The sequence below is a fragment of the Gallus gallus genome, chromosome 4 (genome assembly GCF_016699485.2).
Source record: "Gallus gallus isolate bGalGal1 chromosome 4, bGalGal1.mat.broiler.GRCg7b, whole genome shotgun sequence".
NCBI classification, from domain to species: domain Eukaryota; kingdom Metazoa; phylum Chordata; class Aves; order Galliformes; family Phasianidae; genus Gallus; species Gallus gallus.
This window is the reverse complement of record NC_052535.1, coordinates 30,691,102-30,709,749: the sequence shown is the minus strand read 5'-3', so window position 1 is coordinate 30,709,749 and position 18,648 is coordinate 30,691,102. Positions and strand designations below refer to the sequence as shown.

At 42.8% G+C, this 18,648-nt stretch overlaps 1 protein-coding gene across 24 annotated transcripts in view; it reads right to left on the bottom strand.

The window, feature by feature from the left end:
- The window catches only part of SMAD1 (SMAD family member 1), a 107,352-nt gene that overhangs the window by 28,345 nt on the left and 60,359 nt on the right, over positions 1-18,648 (bottom strand). For 4 of the 24 annotated variants that reach the window (NM_001398010.1, NM_001398006.1, NM_001398011.1 and 1 more), the window contains exon 2: positions 2,626-2,677. The exons of 15 other annotated variants lie outside the window; for them this stretch is intronic. The gene's annotated coding sequence lies outside the window, so the exon portion shown is untranslated. Of the gene's footprint in view, positions 1-2,625; positions 2,678-4,066; positions 4,174-10,145; positions 18,546-18,648 lie in introns of those variants that run through there. 5 more of the 24 variants (NM_001398012.1, XM_046939913.1, NM_001398013.1 and 2 more) reach the window with 5 other exon arrangements.

Here is an 18,648-nt window from a genome sequence, read left to right as displayed (position 1 = left end):
ATTATGGATCTTGAAACTGTAAATGCTAAGCCACACTTACGCTCCTGTCATAACCGTAATTTCACTGCATACCTCTACACTAAGAGTACTTCAAACTGAAAACCACCCGCTTGATTCAAATAAGTTGTCACTAAAATAATTATCTAATTGCAAAGGTTCCGTTTTATTAGGTCAAATGCATAAACTACATTTATGAATAATGATCTTGAACTAAGACAAAGACCACATCTACCTGCACTTCGTACTGCTATTTCCCATTCCTTTTATGCAGAGACTTCTACTTCAAATAATAATGTCAGTGTGATGGAAGATATATATAAGCCTGGGGCAAATTTAACAATATATTTTGTTACCTGAGCATGAGCTATACTGTTAACTGAACTAAAACTCCATTACTGTCACTGACTGCACTCCAGGTATATTTTATCCTTATATACATTCAAAAGTGCTCTACTGGAATGCTGTTTTAGTTCAAGTATTTTATTATCAGAGACCCCAGTCCACTTGCTTCCAATCTGCACGCAAGTATTGGAGTTATCCTCAATTCACACATAGCTTGTATCTCATTCAATATTCTGAATATCTTTTATCTACTTTTTGCAAACACAAGTTCCACGCACAAATGTACACCACTGTTATCAAGTCATCAGGTCAACCTTTCTACTTCACACCTATTAGATTTAAAACAACAACCAAAATACATATTTAGAATACTTGCATGGAAAATCTAGTGAAAAAGAAACGAGTCTAAAAAGTCTAAAAGTCTAAATCTCAACCCAAGCCTCAGTCTACATATGTAGAACTGCGTCTGCGTTGATTACCATGGCATGAGCCACTTCTACCAAGCTGCTTTAAAAATAGATGGGCAGACTGCTTCTTGTGTAGGAAAGAAGTTTTCTGCCTATTGAAACGGCACGTTTTTACTAGGGCCTGAAAGTACAGCCTTAGCATGTGTTTGCACATAAGGCCTGCTAAGACCAGAAAGACATTCAGATGTAACCCCAAGCAGCCACACCATAGAAATAGGTTTTCTGACATCCTTGGATCACACCCTGTAACATGCACTTGTCCCACTCCCATAAGCACACGTTCCAAAATACATTTCAACATCACAACCAGAAGTGTTAACAGCTGGCATTCTGGAGCAACAACCAGCAGGAAATGCACTGGGAGCAGCACAGGGAATCCCATTAGGCACAGTACTTGAAAATACAGTTGAAAGCAAGGCAGCTTAGCAGCTGCGAGCCGCATCTACAACCTGCTGCTAACCTCTCACCCCAGGACTGCTGCTGAAGCTCAGACTGCCCAGAGAAGATCCAGGCCCTGAATTAGCCAGAAAGAAAAGCAAGGGAAAGCGAACAAACAAACCAAAAAAACCTCAGGCTGCTGTATACCACTCGAATGCTCAATTCCAATAGTGGTGTCAAACTAAAAAAAGGCCGCGTAGGTGGAGATATTCATTTCCAAGAAGCCAGAAGCATGCCCGTAGCACTGAGCTCTTGCCAGTACATTCTGTTTCCCTTTCCGCCACTTTTGGTTTTTGCAATGCATCATTTACTGTATTACTTTTGCACAAAGTGGTCTTATCAGCTGGAAGTGCAAAATAAAGATTAAACCGCAAGTCAACAGATGACAGCCTGCATCTGTCCTCCCAGATACACACGTCCTTCTGGGAAAATAGGAGCTGCTACTCCAACAGCTGAGTGACCACCAGCCCTTGAAGGTTATGTTTATTCACAAGGTACCAGTGCAACGAGCTCAGCCAAACAACAGGACACCAAAAGGCAGTCTGGAATCAGTTGAAAGGAAATCAAGTTGTTACCCACTTATCAGCCACTCTTTACACATCAAAAACTACGCACTTTTTATTACGTGTTCTGTCTGCTGATGGATGAGCTGGAATCAACAAACTCTTAATATCAGCACTGCTTTATTCCTCTTCCTCCACTGCCGCTATCTTTTGTGTGATCTTTGGATTGACAAACAGACAGACCCACACACAGCTTGCGAGGGGGCTGGGACAAAAATGGGTATTATACACAGAGCTGTTCAGCCAGCCCTGGGTTTAAACTGCCATACTTGGGCAAAACGCCTAAAAGCAAAGCTCTGCTTTCCTATGCTCACAATTACCCTGCCAGCAACACAAAGCAGACAGTAAAATACTCAGCGAGACTGTTCTCAAATTCCCACAGGAGATCCCATAGGAAACTGCCCGGCTTTGCATAAGTGATTGTTTTTGGTGGGTGGAGAGGGCTGGGACAATTTAATGATCCTCTGCTGTGCAGGAGGTGAAACAACTCCAAACCCGAGTTTCAGGCAAACAAGCAGCTCTAACTCCTCTACTGACTTCCTTATTTGTATCACAGCTCGGGGATGCAGGCAGAAAGGATCCCATTAAGTATTTTTCATATGTGCTCAGCACAGTTAGACAGAAGAGGAGGCAAAGAACCACAGCAAATACAATCTACATAATTGTTAATGAAGAAAACTGTCTAGTTTTCTTACTACACTTTAAAAATCCAATGTTATTCAGTGTGCCTTCTCCCAATGTCCATTAATTATTGACAACATAAATAACAAGAAGAGAGATTTTAATTTGCTTCTTTAAAATACTTAAACATTTACCTTCCCCGAAAGACAACTTCTCAGCAGCTCTGGTTTTCTCTGAGCATGACATCTATTTTTAAAAAGTTTAAAAGAAAAAAGATCAGATTTTGGCACAGGAGCCAGAGAAGCTGTCACTTTCCCCCCTGCAAGAGCTATTTCCATGTATTACTGTTTAAGACCAGCCCCAGAGACTGAGCTAACGCTGTGTGAGGTATCAGAATAAACACTGAGCTAACATTGTGTTAGGTATCAGAAGAATAAACACTTAGTATCCTTTAACCAGAGCCAGTGGGCCTTGAGGAGGACGTTAATCGGGATGCTTTGAGGATGCTGCCAACTAGGCGATAAAACTCAAGGTCCTTGCTGCACTACCTTCATTGTATAACTAAAGTTCAGACTCATAGGTCAAGAAGACCCCTGCCCTCATGAAGACCCCTCCCCTGAGCAGGCGTAGTAATGGAAGCATAGAGCCGGCAATATTGTAATTGTATGTAAATTATGAATTAATTATCATTGAGGAGGACTGAAAAAATTACTAATTCCAACTTTTGAGTATAAATATAGCACGGATCATTCCATTTGGTGTGTTTGATAGGTGGGAAACCACTGAGCACCCAGGCTGATACAAACCTGGAATAAATAAGCAATGTCTCTCCTGAACGCACAACTATTGCCAACACGATATTGACAATCACACTGGGTGACAATCTGCTTTTCAGACATTACTAAAAAGCATGTAGTCTAAGCATCTGTAATGCTAGAATGTGTTACACCAGGCTGTGCATCAACTTCCCCTGGCTCCTTATTCTTGGAGCAAGCAGCAAAAAGTTTAGGATTTTCTTCTTCACATGACATTGTTATGCGAAGCCTTAAGTCTTCTGCTGACATACTTTGCTAATCAAAGGATTCCTTCTTTGTACCTTCGTATGGTACAAGATCAGACCCCGTTCATCTTGCAAAAATGCATGGAAACCTTACAGAAGCGTCAGTAGCATCACAGTACCATGCAAAAAGAGAAAGTCATTTCAGACTGCTGTAAAACTCATTAGAGAGTTTAAACAGAGCCTGATTTGGCTTTCCTTGCATTTCTGAGAAGGATAAGGAGAATCAGTGCCAGGGGTGGGCAGGCACAAAAGAAAGAAAAAGTTTATGCTTTTACATGTCTTCTTGGGGAAAAACAAAACAAAACAAAAAAACCCCCAACTCTTTAAAATGCAATCATGTATTTATTTCTGCCATGAATCAGCATGTGACACATGATGTGCGTATCGAGTGTTCAAGTAGGAAGTGCATATTGGTGTTGAAAATATTCAACAGGCTTTTTTCCTGACTTGTAGGAGACACCCAGCAAGGGCTGGGAGGATATTTCCAGCCTGCCCTATAAAGCAGGCTCTGTTTTGGTTCCTGAGACTACAGCAAAGCACCGTGTGTGAGAAAGAGGACGAAGACAACTGCTCACCATATTTGAATGAGAGGTTGCCCTTTGAAGAAAGTCACCGAAGTGTCATTATTCAGCCCTGAGAGCAAATCCTTCTAGGCACCAACCTGCCCCCATAGCACAGCAGACTGTAACAGAGCAAAGCAGTGGCATTGGAGCACAGTTAATCACAGCAGCAGTTCACACAACTTGCAAGAACTCCCTACCAGTTATCGAAGGATACAGCTATCAATAACATTTCCCTTTATCAAAGGACTTCCACAACTTCTAACATTCAATAGGAAGATCAGATTTATGAGTTCTGAACATCACCAGAGCACCAAAAAGCACTCCATCACTCACTCAAAATGAGACAGTGAGGCAATGGATGCCTTATGTAATGGGGGGGGGGGGGGGGGGGGGCACATGACAGCAACCCCAACAATGAATTTTCCACTACTCAGTTATTCCACAGCATGAAGTAATAACCATATGCCATCAATATCTGCCAGCTCCTTGCTAGTTATCATCACAGCTCAGATCAGATACACGGACTCTGGCTGCTTTCTACCATGAACCAAGGCTTTTCCTACGTTCTCCAACCACAGGAACCACTTCCCAGATTTGAAGGACTTCATAAACTTCATTGTTGCTCCTCCAGAGAAAATGCCTCATTCCTGTATACAGTAAAGCCCAAATACTGTGTTACAATCCAATTAAACTGGCATTTTTCTAACACCTACCAGTCTGCCCTCCGCACTGATTCATCATGCAAGGACTACAGGTAAAAACCAAAAAACAACCCAAATTCAATTTGCTTCATAACTGGGAACAGGATAAGCCCAGCACACAGGGGGGCTCATACAAAAAGAACACACTGAAACATAGACCCAGGCGTGGAGAAACATCTTCTGGTACTGGCAAGCAGCCGCACTGAGTCAGATGGGTTACCAGAGATTATCTCTAAAACTGCAAGTTAATATTTTAACTTTAGTCAGGAAGGAACTGTGATTTGATGATTCCGTTAGAATTCTGACACAGATGGGATTACAAAACTATGAACTTCACTGAAAGAACTTACGAAATGAATACAGTGCTGTGAACCACAAATCTTGACAGGATAGCATTCGTGTGGGTCATTTTTTGATAAGCTATCATGAAAGACTGTTCACTTTTTACACTGTCTGCAAACAGAAGGACACTTACAGATACGTTCAAATAAAGCCAAACATCCAGAAGAAAAAAAATATATATCAAAAAGGATGTCAGAAGATGGAATGAATTACCAGCTGTCACAGTAAGCATTATCTGGTGCATTTCTGGGGCAAAGTTATCCACATTACTTCCACAGGTGTTGTCCCATTGGCCACTCAGAGCAGGCAGAACAGAAGAAAGCAAGGAGCTCAGTTAGTAAACAACACAGACCAAGCTCTGAAGATGCAGAGCAGGCTGCAGACCAGCTCCAACCACTGCCTGTCAGCCCTGGCTATGGCTTTGCGAACACAGGGCAGCCATAAAGATGCCACAACCAGTCTGGCTATGCACATCAGAAATCCTCTAGTAAAAGTCAAAAAAAAAAAAGGCTGTGGGAAATGTGCCTTCCCTTTCATCATAAAACTCCAGTGCAACTCCCTTTTTCCACAAGGATCATCCCCTTTCCTGACTTTCTGAACTGTCTTCAGCAAACAGGTGTTGTTTACAACAATAACAAAACACACATCTGCGTGGGTGCGTTACTACACACAAAGACAGGATAACTGAAACCTCTTCCTATATTTAGATCTGTCTGGTCAGCTCTAATTGCTGAATTTAATCAAAACCTTCTCCAACGGAAACACATCCATATTCATCACAGGCTTCAAAGGAAACATCTTTACAAACGATATCCTTTTACAAACCAACACATGGTCCCACGCCACTCGTCCAATTGTTGAATTCCTCCTTTGGGAAGGGCATGGAATTTTATTTCTTTTTATCAGCTGTAAAAAGCATTTCCCTCCCATTCATCAGGGTAGGGCGGGAGGAACTTCCTTCACAGGTGAGAGCGGGAAAATATACTGACATGTCCCTGTCAGGGGTTTTTCTGTTTGTTTGTTTTTAGGGGCAGTTAAAACATACATTTGCAACATAAAGGAAAACTTTAAGGGGAAAAAAAAAAAAAAAAAAGCTCATCTCCTCTAAAGCTTCAACATTTTTTTGACTGAAGTCCATAGAACGCAAGCTGTGTTTTGTCTTTACAGAACAGCACAGACTGCTTGGAGTCAGGACAGGCTCTGCTGGCTCCCATCTAGGGTAATTCTACAATAGTGTATTTTTAAGGAGACAACCACAGCAAATGCAATCCAGTTATGCTCAGCTTATACAAGCTGCTGCTCCTACAAATGATTCATTTTACCGAGACCACGCACTGATACAGTTACATCAGCTGCATTAAACCACTTCTAAAGACTGTGACCCAGATCTCATTCATCAGAGATTAAGTAAAGATGTTAAATTACAGCTCCAGATACCCAGCTTTAAGGCAGAATGTTTCAGCAACGCGAGAGGAAACAAAAACCGAGAAGGAGAAATTATTTATTCACTAATTAAGCTGTCACTAGGTCAAGCCTGAGTAAAGAATAGACTGATGAAAATTAAACCAAGGAAAGAAAGGCCATTAAAATAACTCTTTTCACAGCTTGGCTCCCCTGCACTCCCCAGAACACCGCTTACAAATGCAAAACAACAATAGCCTCTTCAGATTGCCACGATTAAAGGCACCTTGAGGTACACAGCCATTCAGATGTGTGCTTTATATAGTCAAAAAAGGATTCCTCTGGTTTGGCTTTTTTTTTTTTTTTTTGGCCTAGTCTGCAAAACGAATGGAGGTATTTCGTGCTTTAGAACGCTGCCTTCATCACATTGTTACAATGACAAGATGCAGAGCAAAAGATCAATGTTAAGTTCTGTGGAGGGTCCTGCAATTCACAACCATCATTCTGGACAGAGAAAGTGTTCAAAGATGATACAGCCTCACGAGCCAAGTTTATACAGCCCAGAAACAAACATCCCGATCTGCCAGATTTCCACCTTCCAATGAAGCACTGTTTAATTACTGCCTGCCATTAGCAGCCTTCTGAAAATCAGGACTGGACTGCAGCCCAAACAAAGACGGGTCTCTTCCCATCACACCCAGACAGACTCAAGCAGCTGCTGCACCACAGCAAGTGCCCCCAGTGCTCACCCATTGTCTGCCAAGCCACCTGAACCCAGCAGGTCCTCTGCAAATGGAAGAGACCAAGGTCACACCATTTAGGACTGCCTCTTCAGCTAAGAAAACAAGAAGTTAAGATTTGCAGGGAAATACAGATGTACAGAAATTGATCTGAGATCAGGTCAGGAAACTCAGGGTGCACATTTAAAACACACCAGAGATGTGTTTTAAAGCGATAAAGGTGCAGACCGATAAAGGCCATTACCGGACCATGAGCTGCAAGTACCAAACATACCAAAAGCATGAAGGCCTTCAACTATGCACCACTGAAATTCTAGCAAGGATTACGATCCCACCAATATTAAAAACTGTACTGGTGGAAGAACACTTATCAAAACACCACTACAATGGTATTTAAGTGGTCTCTTAACTTAAGAAGTGTTCTAAGCAAAGCTCTTACTCTAAAGCAATTCAGGTTAAACGGAAGAGCAAGCATTAGAAGCACAGGCACTCTTCCTACAGTGGTAGGTGTGCCTGGTGTGGAAGGTACTGTGCGTTGCCATGGTTGACAACCAAGCCAACAGCCTCCCAGATGACAACAAGGTAAAGCACTTTTATCTCAAGATGATGTCTGACTGTAAATTGGTTATTGATGCTCTCTTCTGGCATCCCTAAGCTTGCAAAACCTTGTCAGCAGGAGTAGCGTCACACATTGCTGAGCTGGTGCTCAGAAGATATAGATCCCACTCCCTTTGGGCAAGCTACTTTCTCACTTCAAGCCTTACTTTCTCCCACCAACAAACAGAGAACAAATCTCAGAAAGTTACTGCTCCACAGGTAAATATTAGATGAAGAAAGCCAGAGAGGTAACCACCAGCAAAAAACATCTGCTGGTAGGACCACTCTGTCAGAGTCATTATTCCAAGTGACATATGCACACCCCACACGCCCCGAGCAAGAACCCATCACAAGGTTTCAGTAAGAAAAGCTGGAGAGTGAGGCACCACTGCCCGAGACCTGAGCACACGTGAGCGCTACTGCATCAGTCCCAGCCACCATAAGCGCCTCCCAGCTACCATCAGCAGAGAATGGGGTAACAAGGATCCATTTGGGGTTGGACTCAGTGATCTCTGGAGGTCCCTCCAGCCCCTAGAATTCTGATTCTGCGATTCGATTCAGGGACATCTGTCCATTTTAAAAGCATAAGACGTGGCTGCAACTGTGCTTGAAGATTCAAAGAGGACCAAAAGGCCACAGAATAACGCAAAAAACACTTCACAGCACTTAATCAGAACATCTGCAGAATTTCACGTCCAACCATGTTCTCATATTCCCGAGATCAAGGTTTTGGAGGATTCTGTACAAGGCTTCAGCCCACAGATAGGAACTGAGAGTTCATACAGCACTCGCCAACCACACAACTTGAAAGGAAGTAGGAGATATCCTCCCACAGTGCTTACTGGGAATAAGGAAGTTTTACAGCAAGAGAAAAAAGGCTTTTATCTATCTATCTATCTGGTCCCCTGCTTATCTGCAAGCTCTTTATGACTTTGGAAGAGAAACCAAACCACATACAAAGAAACAGTGAGTATCCTTTAAATATAAGATTAAAAGAAAAAAAAAAACCAACACAGTCTGTATGATTTTGCGTACGGAATTCAGGGAACTTCTTATCCATCCCATCATTATTTTCTAAGACCAGCTTAAAGACACTACATTCAGGTGTCGCAGAACTGAAATACTGCAAGCTTACAGCTGAGACACCAAAACACAGCATTTTCTGATCAACTCACGCTCTTTGGTGCCAGCAGCAGACTAGCTAGAAAAAGAGGCAGCACGCTTAGCAAATTTTCCACTGCTGCCTACTATTGAATAAGCAGTGAGAGCTGTCCCAGCACAGTGGATGAGACAACTCCAAGCCCCGGCTAAGTCACAAAGACTGCAAGGATGAACTTCCAGAACTTGCAGCTCTCCAGGACTACTTACTTCTAGGCTAAATGCCAGTGCACAAAGAGAGCACACAACTATTCACAGTCCTCATCTTTAAGCTGAGACTCTAGATGCCTTTAATTCTGAGGATGAAACCAGCACTCCTAGGCTGCCAGGTTCTCCCAGTAACAAGACTTCAGGCTCAGACAGCCCCAGTTGCTGGCCAGCCTGGAAGACTGAGAATCCCTGCGTGCCAAGTGGACGGAGGCAAGAAGCTTGGCAAAGGGGTGACAGAAACTTGCTTATATTCAGAAACAAAGAACTGTGTTTAGTGAAATTTAGTGCAAGCAGCTTGCCACCAGTGCTCTGATCTCAGCTTCTGCAGACGGGTGCCGAAACTCCTCCCTGCACAGATGCAGGCGTAAGAATGCAGAGCAGGGGGGAAGTGAGGGGTCACTTGCTGAATTTCTGGGAGGACCAATACAGCCAGGAAAGCATATTATTCAGAAACTATGGTTAAGACAGCCCAGTGCTTTCTTCCTTCCTTGCAAGCAGGATGAGACCTGCATGGGCAACAGGCATCTATCCCAAAATAGTATGAACATCTGGCCTCAGGGACAACATCGCTCATGCAAACAGCCAATACCATAACAGTCACTGATATCTGGGCCTGGCACAGAGACACAGAGTCAAATGGCAGTAACATCAGTGTGATCAGCAAGTTTCACTGGAGTTTTCTTCATAGAGCATGTCAGACTGGCATCTTCCAAACAGATACACATACTTATGAATGTACTGGAAATTTCCTTGAGTATCTCCTCCAAACTGAGGTGACACACACAAATTTTAAGTTACTTAAGCCACCCACTTCCACCTAATCTTCTTGTTTTCTGCCTCTCCAAAGTGACTTCTCTCCAGTCAATAAGCATACATGCAGACACAAGCATTCCTCAACTAACTTCAGACAGAATTTAAAAAAAAGAAAAAATTAAGGCAGACCTTTGGAAACTCAGGTTACAAATCAGTTTGCTGAAACCATCTGGGGACTTTCACAGAAACAGTTCTGCCAGCAGACCTTCAGATGACTACCAGGGACATCAGGCAGAGGAAATGGGATAGAGCAGAGACTTCTGAAGTAGCGTAGAACCCAGGGAAGCTACAAGCAGTTCACAGGCTTACAGCACGTATCATCTTCATCTGCACTGTCTTCACTGGCAGTGGATTCTACTAACACCAGCCTGCTTTTACAGAAGGGCTTCAAATGGACTCAAGGTCTTGCTTTCCTCTAGTTTCTTGCTAATAGCAACTAACTGTACCTGGTCCGGCAGTTGTTTCAAATTATTTCATCCTGTAAACACAGAGGTGTTAAATTTGCAGGTCATATTTTTCCCCGTGAAATATAAAATTAAGAAAAAACACATTTGTCCTATTTTTACAGGATGGTCTGTTCACACATCATATTAAAATAGGAAAACATTCCTACTACAGTTTCCATTTTATACCAGAAGAACAGTACTTGACCAGAAAAGCTTGTTCAAATGTTCTTCCCCATCCTTCCTCCCTCATCGCCCCCCATAAAATACACTATATCATTTATCACTGTCATTTTGCTGCCAATATAACTACACCAGGGCTTTGTGACTGACGTAACTGTTGGCAGACTAACCTCACCATGCTAATCACCAACGTAAGCATCTGGGAAAAAAGAAAAACTGTAAATTAGACCTTTCCTTGGAAAGCATTTTGGGGAAGTCTCCATCTGGGAGTACTCGTTTACAACGGGTTACCTCCAACAGCTGCCTTTGGCCAGCAAGGTCACCAGTCTGCAAGCAGATGAGTAGCTCTGACAGCTCGCTCCCAAGCAAAGACAAAAAGGCTTTCCTTCATCCCCTTGTGCCAGCGTTGATACTCCAACATAATTCTCTCCCCTGCTTAGTCTGTTATCCCATCCACCTGGCAAAAACAACCACCAACGTTCTGCAAAACAGTTCCACCAGTTCACAGCAGGTTGAGCAACAGAGTTACTCAGCAAGGAAACCTATGGCTGCAGCAGAGAAAAATTGAGCTGTTAGGGTCCTCTCCATTTGGTGGAACTACCACCCTTCTAATTTTAAACGATCTTCAGGACAGAGATTAAGCATTAGCTTCAAAACGAGTGCTTCAGCCTCTGTGGCATCCCAGTTCATTTGCAAAGCCTTGTCCCATCCCCAAAGCAAAACCTCTGTCTTGGCTGGTTCTAAATAGCTAAAGGATGTAGCATCTGAAGAAAATATAGTAGTGATTTCACAGTCATCTGTCCAAAAATATTCCATACTACAAGATTTTAAGTTGAGAGTATTTATAAAACATTTCCCAGATGAAATCTGATACCACGTATTACAGAAACTATAATCAAGTTATCCCAAGTTTTTAAGTTAATATGGACAAAGTGTTTTCCTTTAGCTACTATGCTTCAGTAGAAGCACTTAACACTGACACTCATGTGGCTAAAATAAAGGGCCTATTATTAAGTATGCCAGGCTGCAAAGGCAGAAGCGAGCAACAATGGAGAACCAAAAAGTCTGACAGCTGAGATGGAAACTATATACATACTAGCCAGGTTTCCCTAGATATCCAGCAAGGTCAAAATTCACATCTTTTGAAACGGCATCATTCTTCACTGCATTCATCAGGTGAACAGAGAGGAAGTCACAACCAATTTCCATTTTATCCATCTTCCAGACTCAATGATGGAAAGGCAGAAGCATCTGATGAACAACCAAGGCACCGCATGAAAGAAGGGAAACCAAACTCTGGTCCTGCATTTTGCAGATTCGTGGTGAGACCTCAGTAATGCGACCCGATTCGTCTCTCTGCCTCTTCCACTTCCTTCTTCCCTCCTTGTGTAAGAAAGTAAATACCTGAGCTGAGATACGTCAACAACTACACATCTGAAATTAAACTCATGCAATCAAATCATACATTTAGCAGTCCCAGAAGCCAGAACGCACATGTCAACAAGTCTGTAAGAAGGTCTAGGAAAGAAATGTCAAAACTACTTCCATCACTGTTCTGACAGCGTTCTGGAGTAAGCTTAAGAGTAGAAGTCATCGGACAACTTGTAACTGTACTAACCTGAAGAGAGAAAGTCCTCCCTACATTAAAATAAAACCCAACGAAAGCCATCTTCTCCAAAGCACATGCTAGTCAGGAAAGCACAGCAGTGGTCAAAAAAAGAAAAAAAAAAAAGGGCAAATTTAATAACAGAGCACAAGATACCAATACAAAGACCCTCAAGAAACAGAACATTAATCAGCAAATTAACTTTTGCAAACACTCCTAAGCTGGGGCTTGTGGCCTAGCTTGGGAGCGGCTTTCTTGTTTCATACAATGCAGTTCAAAAACCCTTGAGAAAAAAGACAAATGACCAACAGTGAGCAAAGGCGTTCTGCCAATTTTTCTCCCTACAGGAACACGAACAAGTGTTTGTTTTACCATGTGCTGGGAGAACTAGAAAGAAAAGAACAACAAAGAGTTAAAAAAAACCTCTCACACACTTGCTATCCACTTTGTAATTTACTGGGACACCACAGAGAATTAAACAATGTTGGTAACCTTAAAGAACTTATCAAATGAAACAGCAGGAGATGTCAGTTCCAGCAGGATTTTCTTTTGCTTCCACATCATCCCCCCATACACGCACACACGCACTGCCAAATGTATCTTGGAGAAAATTTGAGAGTCCTCTCTCAATTGCCTCAGGAAATATGAACATCTACAAACCACATACTTGGTCCCCCACATCAGCCGAATCAAAGTCCCCGCTAGTAAAGTAAGGCAGCAAGCACACTGCAGTAATTCTTTCCACATCAATATTCAAAGAAAACACAACAGATACAAAGGTGAATAGAATAAAATCAAATACATAGCTCATTAACAGTACCTCTCCATGCAGCAAATATTCCCTCCTACCACTCTCAGGAGCACATTTCAGTGGAAGCCCCAATTTGTCACAGGACTTCCCGGACAGTAAATTCATAAACCAAAACTAGAACGACTTTATGCTTTTAAGTATTTAAGCATTTATATACAAATAGTTACTATCCATACATCTTGATCTATTTTCAGGCACTTCTCAACTTGGTATTGCTTTAGTCTACCTTTATCTGGTCCAAATAACTTCCATCAGCAGGGAATGTTATTTTAGGCACTGACATGCACAAGTGCAAATACACCACTCCTATTGAGTGTGAATAACCTCACCTATATGCCGCAGTAAGAATAAGCTGTCCTAAAGGATTTATGTCCTGGTTTCATCACGTTACACCAGACAGAACGCTGCTATCGTTGGCACTGCCTTAAACACATGATATTCAAAGTCTGAAAGGATATATCAGAAAAATATCCTCAGCAAATCAGTGTTTCATGAAAACACAGAAGAATAAATTTTCAGTAATTTCGAATACTGAACAAACAGAGGAAGAAAAGCAAGCAAAAGTGTTATCAACTATGGTCACAGCATGATACAAGGAATGTGAACATAAGGTTTTTCCTGGAAATCATAAAGCCCTTTCTGAGCTGCCACGTGAGTACTGAGTGTTAACTCTATATGCATACATGGTTTTTTGTTTGTCTGCTTTCCTCCACCTAGGAAAGCTTTTTAAACACATACATTCTGCAGAAGAAACACGGTAAATCCTGAAACCCAGCCTTACGCACAAAATAGATGGTAAAATTGTAATTCACACGTCCATCAGTTAAAACTGGCAAGCATCAACACATGGTGTGCACAGAAGCAAGAGAACTTTCTCAAGATTGGGCTTAAAATTCCCTTAACAGAGTCCAAAATAATAATAATAATAATAATAAAAAAATCAATGGATATCTGATTTCCAAGTTAACCAACAGCGTATTGAGAGTCATAGATCACTCTGATGTGGATTGGCATTTAAATGATTTCAATGACAAAAACTTGCAAGTTCTAAACACCCTTATGTGCTATTCAGACAGTCTCATCTGTTTCCAAGTCGGGAAGAGCGTTCCCCTTATAATCAAAGAAATATGAAATAATGCTTCAGAAATCACTGGTGAACCATGTTAACGATTTGCCTACATGCCAAGCCAACATAATAGTTGCCTTTGGATGATACTGCTTTGAACACTGCCTAAATACAACGATTTATATAAAGGCATGCTTAAAGATAACTTGTCTTCCTCCTTGTACTCCACGCTTCACCTCTGCGTATTGGGGAGAAGGTGGGAGAAGAACAGAATGAAAAAGGTGGGCGACATCTATTCTAACATCACACACCCTTGTGGATAGCCTGCACTGAACTAAAAGCGACACTGGCCCAGACCGATTACAGAGTTACGTCAGGATGACTGCACTGTACAGGAGTTCAGAATAGCTGTGCTGGCCAAGTTCCCTACACTGGCAACTCCATCCTTCCCAGAATCAAAAAAATAACGATAAAAATTGATTCACCTGTGCAAATGGGTGGCATTGAGTACTTGACCTCACCGAACCTAATGTGAAGTAGTGTGCTCCAGCATCGCTCCATTCAGCAAGCAGATTCTACCAAAGCCAACAAATACCGGCATAAAATTGAAGCGGGAAGAGATTCTGTACGACCATCTTCATTCTGTAAAATGCTTTACGTTCCTCGAAATTAGTCTGCTTATTTCATGAAATGTTTTGTTTCTCTGTCCCGTTAAAAAACAAAGACACGCCTCACTCAAATACACACAAAACAAAAAAGCTTCTCTGATGCAAATGAGCGTTTGTTCTCAGAGGAGGATAGAGATCTTTGTGGCAGCCATTAACAGCTCAGAGTGTCCTTTTCATCACCCCCGGTCCCACTCTCTGCAAAGCCCTTCACAAGAGGCCTAATCCAACATTTTCCCTTGTTGTTTTCAATCTCAAATAGCCACATTCGCATGGAAATAGTTGTTTCACAGCAGTCCGCACAGATACAGCTCTATCAATTAGGAAAAAGTATCAATTTTAAAATAACTGCTTTCCCACCTCAAGCAAAACCTGCTATTCAAAAGCAAAAAAAATCCTCTAGGCCCTTCTGAAGTTACACCACTGCAGCTGCAGTAACACAAGCAGAGCAGCACGAGATGCCTGCGTATGTGAGCCTTTAAGCCACCGGCATGTCAGGCCATGTTTGCATCTCTTATTGAGATGCAGTACCTTGAACCTGAAGGCTAACAGCTCCTTCACAGGCAGTACCTGCTTTTCTCTTCGTTTCTCCCATATTGCTCAAAATTGGCTTTTTTTCATTACCTTTGCGACTAAAAATAAGAGATGTTTCTTTCTGGGACTGGGAGAAAGCTCAAGAGATGTAGCAGAGCTCTCACCAACTCAGGTAAGAAAAGTTGGTTTAACTGCCAATCAAACCAAACCTCACCCATCTCCAACTCACACACCGACCCATGGAAAGAAGAGTTTTAATAGGATTTGCCCAGAACACTTCTCAGTGATTGTATCAGCAGAAGTGCAAGATTGTTTAACACGTAATACAGTAAACACTTCTCCATGTGCTACCTTCCTCTCTAAGCTATTTAGAGCATAAACATGAATGTGAAGCTTGCAGTTGCCTTCACCAAGAAGGTAGGATTATCTGCACCAACCCATACTCAGAATTAGCCTCCCTGCTCTAAAATAAATTTGCTCATATATTTCAAGTTATGAATAAATGCTATCTTATAAGAGAACTTAGAGGTACAAACACATTCCCATAGGCAGTTACAGAACTCAGTAGGACAAAAACACTAAGGGGAGGAACAGCTTTTTTTGCCTAATGGCCCATTTGATACCTGACAGCACAGTGTGCGGGTGAAGTCTGGGTGAGCTGGAGACTAGAGAAAAAAATACGTTCGTTCAGAGATGCCCACTCACAATCACTTCTGCTCCACACCCCCACGCTGCACACGCATCCATCTATTTCAGCTGCTACTGACCACAAGGAAGAGGTGAAGAGTCGACCCAAACTGGTTCAGCATTCATTCTGCACAGCACCACAAGCTTTGATTTCAGTTACTCTTTGCATAACCTAAATTATAAACACGGTGCTCCCTTTATTCGACTCTTAAGCCACCCATGTGAAGCACAATGGGATGTGTCACACGCGCTTGCTTTGCTGCCCTCATAATACAGTTTAATTATGATGACTGAACTAACGGCCTCACATCATAGACTTTTACAGGTTGACCCCGTGTCATCCTGATGTATCATTTTGCACCAGTTCAGTGCTGTAAATCAATTTAAGATCTCCAGCAGGTTGAAGAGGCTGGTAATGATGCTTTCTCTGCCGTCTCCAGGGACTCCACATTATGCACAACTTACATTATTTATAAAGCTGAGATGATGCCTCCATTAGGCTTGCTAAGACTACTCTAATAAGCCTCTACTTTACACACCCAGCCTGGACCTCAGAAAGCACACCACTGGCCATATGTGATATACAGTGCATTAATGCTTCAATTAAAAAAAGCCACAACCCCTTCATTTGCAGAATTTAAATTTTTATACTAAGCAACTAAACTCGGAATTTAACCTGAGTAATTTCCCAGTATTCTGGAACACGGTAAGTACTTTTCAGAGCCATTATATTACTTTTCCATACGTTCAGCTCCTTACTTTGCGTTCAAGCTACAGAAGAACAGCAAAAGCTCATCAGTTTTCATGCATCTGACTTGACAGTTAATATATAGAAACAGAAAGGCCTTCATCTGCTTATTCAGTCACTTTTCTCAAATGCATTGGATCATCACATCTTTAAGGGCACACAAGAAGGCAAGTCTGACAGGACAGAGCAAGGAAAAAAAATGTATTTGTTTACATACCCAGTGGTTGTGGGGTCAAAATTGCAGCAAGGACAAATCCCTGCCCTTAGGGTAACCTGATCGTGCCTTGAACAGATCCTCTCTGGTAGCTGTGGAGAACTCGGGCTCACCCAGCTCCAGGGAAATTTCTCTCAAGCTCCTCCTCGCAGTTTAAAGTAAACTATGAGGGTTTGATCCCTCAGACCGGGGCAGGAATCCCAAAAGGGGCTACGGAGCTCTCAGTACCATCCTGAGGATCTTCAGGTCACAGGGATGAAGCGAGCACTCCAAAGTTGCACCGAAATCCAGTAAGAACCCCTAACAAACCTCACAGCACAGCTCTCTGGCTCGGTGTGAAAATAGAAGGAATACTCATCAGCTGCAACTAACAAACTAATCCCCCGTAATTCAGCAGAGTAATTACAGACAAGCAAAAGAAAAAACTAAGCCAATGTTGACACCTCGAGTTTCCTCACATGATTCGTTCCCATTGTCTGGCAGGCCAAGGCGCAGGCAGGCCGGCAGCCACACGGGCTGGAGAGCTGCTGCACACACATGCCCAGGAAGAAATGAAATGCAGCCTCTGTGGGCCAGGTCAGCTTCAGTTCTTAGTCCTGTTCTTGAGCGCTGCTTAAAAACACGCGGATCTACTGCAGTAGATCCTCACCAAGAAGGTAGGCTTATCTACGCAGCGTTTTTTTCTTTCTGACTACTCGCCTGTGTGCTAAAGCAGTCTTAAGGATCAGCTATGACATGTGTAAAGCACAGCTTTTCCCTAAACGTGTTGGCCTCAGGACGCTGTATCCTTAAGCACTGACATGCATGAAGCCATGACATGTTTCACGGCAATGAGCTTTCCCACTCACTTGTGTCTGGAATACACATCTACTCATGCTCCCACACACCTCCATCTCACAACACCTCTCCTTCCCCAAATTAAGGCTCATAACTCGACTTACACCCAGCAAACAATTTTTTTTTCCCTTAAAACACACCACAATAACGACAATTGCTCAGGCTAAGCTACAGTTATCCGTCCAACATAGCAGCAAACTGGAAGGTCAGGGCACATATCAGCAGACGGATCTGCTAACAAAAGAGCAAGCACAGCGCTGCTTCCACGGTCACAACTCCCACTGACTTCAGTTTACACACAAAAAAATAAGTCAGGATTTGGCCCAGATCCTTTCCAACGTATGACTGAGTATTTCCACACCGGTAGATTTCAATCAGCTTTGAAGATCTATATTCAGGATAAGATAATTTGGCTGCAGAGCCCGAGCATATGAAGAAACTGCACTGAGGAGGAGGAAATGTCGTGCATCCCAACCTTCTAACGGCAAGGAAGAAAAAAATTAAGTGAACTTTCCTTGACCTCTAAGCAGAGATTTGTCATTAAAGAAAGAAAAAAAAGAAAAGAAAAGAAAAAAAAAAAAAAAGGAGGAGAGGGGGGCCGCGGAGAGAAAGAAAGGAAGATCAAGTCACGACGCAGGCAGAACTGCGGGCCGGCCGAGGCGAAAAGCTTCTCCCCGTAAAAACAAAGGCGGGCGCCCGCCCCGTCCCGAAGCGCTGCGCGTCCCCGGCCGGGGCACAATGGGGCCGGCAGCGAGAGCGGGGCCGGGCGGCGGCCGCGGGCGGTGGAGCGGCTTCCCGCGGGCCCCCCTCCCTCCGAGCCCGCGGCGGCACCCGCACC